Genomic DNA, 4,235 nt, shown 5'->3' with positions numbered 1-4,235 from the left:
CGATTATATAGCCTATGTTTTATACATATAAATATTATAAATAGATATAAGTGAATAATGTATGCTCAATAAAAGATTATAATATCATATTTGAGAGAATTTTTCTCTTCAAAGAACAAGTTCGTCTCGTAGTATCATACAAAGTCGCCAAAAGTAACAAAATTTAAAAGAAACACTTATTCTTGTACGAGGATAATATATGACATATAGTGTCTTTGTGTGACAAACCGCATTATAAAATTATAATTTATTTATGCTTTTTATATTTTATATTTAATATATTTAATAGAAACATAATAAGTATAATTTATTTACGCTTTCTACATATTTAATTAAACTTTTATGAAATTATATAGAATTATATAAAATTATGTAGAATTATATATAGAATTAAACTTTATATATATTTAATAAAACATAATTAAATCTAAATAAACTTTTCTTTTTTCAGAAAAAATGTATATGTAACTTAAAATCAAGTTTTTTCTTACAATAGTCGACGGTTAGTTGTACTTGAATGCTCGGTGGTTATCGGTAAAAGAAGAAAAAGGTTATGATAAAAAAAACTATTGATATCAGACGATGATTATATCAAAGTTTAATGTTGATATTCATAATATTAATTTTTTATCGAGACTTTCGTTTTTATCAGTTTTTGTCATACGAGATTAATCACGAAAGATTAAATGTGTTAATATATTGGTTTATAATAATTGGAAGATAGCAGTACAGTTTATCGTCACATGAAATTAATAAAAAGAATTTACAACAAGTACATTACAAAACCAAGTATGTATGTATTATAGCTGAATCTCTTATTATATATACATATTTTCGAATTTAATACGTCCAAACATATTAAATTATAATTTACACATTTGTCTTAAACGTGTTAAATGTCGTGACTGAAAATGATGAAAAGAATGATAAGAAATGGTGAGAAGTGTGTAAAAAAAACTTCAGCCGAATTATACGCTTATGCGTTTGTAAATAACACAATTTCTAATGTAACTGATGCTATTTATAACTATTACGTTGTTGAATTAATACATGTTAATATAACTATTAATACGCTGTTATAAAATAATTAATTAAAAAAGGAATAATGTGCGTAAAGATTGATATAATTAAACACAATACTATACAATACACTCTAATAAACACAATTATCATAATATTGATCATAATGTAAATAAAATATATTAAAAGAAATATTTTTATATAGAGTAGATTTAAAAATGTACTTATCAAAAATTTGATTGATAAGACTTATTAATCAGTTTAGAGCTTACCATATCAGAGTTCACAATTACATTATCTATAGTCCATCGGCAGTTCGCACATACTTATCTTGAAATTTGTACATTGTTCCAACAAGACGCGCAGTTATCGTGAACTTTCGTAAAACCATTTCTGTTTATTGCCGCTTACTGTCGCGTCCAAAAATAATTTACGTCGTAGTTTTATTATTTATTATTACAACCATTCTTGCATTTATTTATAATTATTGTACATCACTCAAGAGCCGGAAGATTGATCGATCAAATACCGGGGCCGAAGACTATTCCGATTTTTGGCAATGTATTGATGTTAAAAACTTCAAGAGGTAAGTATAAGTTCATGATATGTTCATCATTAATTAATAATAGTTCATTAAAGTTCAACTTACTATTTATTTACGTAAGAAGATACTAAGCTTGCGTGTTAACATAAAACTATGAACATTACAGAGAACTGATTTTTTTTCTCCCTTTTATTCATTCTTAATTGCTAATTTATTGCATGTTCGACTTACTAGTAACGGTATAGCGTATTCAAAAGAGTGAAAATAGTAATACATTTACATGTATCGTTATTTATAATATATTTTCACTAGAGAAACTCTGGTGGTTTTTGCGTACCTTTACGGACCAATTTTATCCCATTATTAGATTTTGGGGTTGCCAAGTGCCTGTTATATCCATTCGTCATCCAGATAATCTCGAGGTATTTAAATGAAAGAGAAGATGCAACAATATAAGAGAAAGATATATACCCACACACATACACACACACAACATACATACAAAATGCCCGGCAATTCGCGGCGCAGCCGCGGTGTGCTAATAGAACATATCAACCTGAGCAAAAAGTCCCCATCAGACTTTGCAAAAGTACGCATGGTCGAGCGCGGTTAAGTAGGTAATGACGGCATATATATATGCGAGCGGGTAGAGCGCCTTTTTCCAATGAAGTTTGCAACGTTCAAGCACAATTATAACAGGATATAATAATAAACCGATGAGAATTATATGTTACAACACGACTGTGATTGATCATTCCTCATAAAAAAGAAGAGACTTTCCGTGTATCATATTAATTATATAAAGTCCAATTTTACATCTTATATTGTCGCTTCGGCTCATATTATAATAATCATAATGATTACTATACACGTCTATAATAATTATGTTTAAACGCTGCAAACTTCATTGGGAAAAAGGAGCGCGACTCGCTCGCACATATGTATGCGTCATTACATATTCAGCCGCGTTCGACCACGCGTGCTCCTGTAAAGTCTGCTGCGCAACCCGTCATATTGCTCTGTATATTCGTGCAACACGCTACATGAAACTGTTTGTAAAACGACAAAACGATTATTTAGTTACGTGTGAATTGGAATAATATAATGAATGCACATAATTATATATTCTGTGGTTTCAGGCAATATTTAACAACACCAAGCACATAGAAAAAGCCTGATATACGACATTTTGTGTCCTTGACTAAACATCGGGCTTCTTATCAATACAGATAACATAATAAAATTAATATTATAATCGTATACACGCGTTTTAGCGTTACATCGTCGAGTGTGTACTAGATATTGAGTACTCATCTCTCTATACAGATATTTTGATAAAACATGATTCATTATAATATTAAAAAATATATAACTGTACACATGAGCAGATTAGAATATTTCCTTAGTGATAGATTTGTATTATTCACTTATTCATCATAAACTTACATAGAGAAAAGCACTAACACCAAGTGAACATAATTAATTGTTACTTAACCCTTTTAAATCCAGCAATATTTTTATCGAGCTAAGTGTACCTTGATAGCTTGTGTAGGAAATATCTAATTCAATATAATAATATATTAATTTGTAAATTAATTTTTGGATATAAGTAAATCGTTTTAAATTTAGAAAAAGTATTGTATGCGAAAGTTATTGATATTACTTCTTTTTTATTTTGTATTATTTTCCTTACTTCATAACGCATTATCGCGTGGATAGCGATTATTCCAGTTGCAAAAATTATTCTAGAATTAATCTAAGGTATAATTTTATTTCTGTTTTAAGTGCTAAATGGCACTCACGGCGAAAGATATTAACATCTACCATCCATTTCGATATACCATGACAGTTTGTTAATATTTTAACTGAAGAAGGTGAACGCATGGTGCAGAAATTAAAGAACATCGGCGGGATCGTTGAAATGGATATAGAACCATTTGTTACTGAACATATGTTGAACGCAGAATGCGATAAATCATATATTTTTTTCACATAGTTGTAGAGGAAACTTATTTAGTATATCTGAGAACTGCCTGCATTCTCTGCACTTCTCTACTTAGTCTCGGTGCAGCCCAAGTAAAATATCGACAGGAGGTCCGCCAAATGAGTCGACTCTTTATTTATAGGTAATTAATAATTGTGTCAAATGATTTTCGCATATTTACATGATGGCATAAATAAACATAGTAATTATTGGCGTATAACGCGAAGAGAAGTAATTATAATTAATGTAAAGACGGACATATTCGCAGAGAGAGAGTATGTAATCTCTGAATTGTATATAATTAGTTAACTCTTTTATTTTCAAAAGAAAACTATTTAAGATATCGAATATAGAAATATTGTAAAAATATTGCGTGTTTAATTTAATCGAAGACACACTTATATCTTGATGTTAGCTAGACGACACGTAATGTATAAAAAAAAGTTGAAGATAAAAAGAAAATAATACAACAAATTTATACCTCTGGGGTACTGGATTTTAAATGTTACTACTACTGTGTCCAAAAAGTAAGGTGACATTGCATTTATTTCGAAAATTCTTTATTTATTCTTGCAAATCAATTTCGTCCCCTTCAAAGTAATCCCCCCCTGATATAATACACTTATTCCAACGGATTTTCCAATCTTCGAAACAGTTGTAATAATCGATTTCAGGAATGGCCTTTAG

General features: G+C 29.2%; 1 long non-coding RNA gene across 2 annotated transcripts in view; it reads left to right on the top strand.

Moving 5' to 3' along the window:
- Positions 1–1,375: 1,375 nt before the first annotated feature.
- Positions 1,376–4,235, top strand: part of LOC116841993 — a 3,830-nt gene continuing 970 nt past the window's right edge. Inside the window, exons 1-3 of one of the 2 annotated variants that reach the window (XR_004377647.1) lie at positions 1,376–1,606; positions 1,932–1,986; positions 2,704–3,690. This is a non-coding gene — a long non-coding RNA (uncharacterized LOC116841993). Of the gene's footprint in view, positions 3,691–4,235 lie in introns of both variants that reach the window. The other variant, XR_004377646.1, reaches the window with a different exon arrangement.

The sequence above is a fragment of the Odontomachus brunneus genome, unplaced genomic scaffold (assembly GCF_010583005.1).
Source record: "Odontomachus brunneus isolate Ranch 3 - 2012 unplaced genomic scaffold, Obru_v1 Obru_scaffold_020, whole genome shotgun sequence".
NCBI lineage: Eukaryota > Metazoa > Arthropoda > Insecta > Hymenoptera > Formicidae > Odontomachus > Odontomachus brunneus.
The sequence above is the reverse complement of the archived record's forward strand: the minus strand, read 5'-3'. Positions and strand labels throughout refer to the sequence as shown.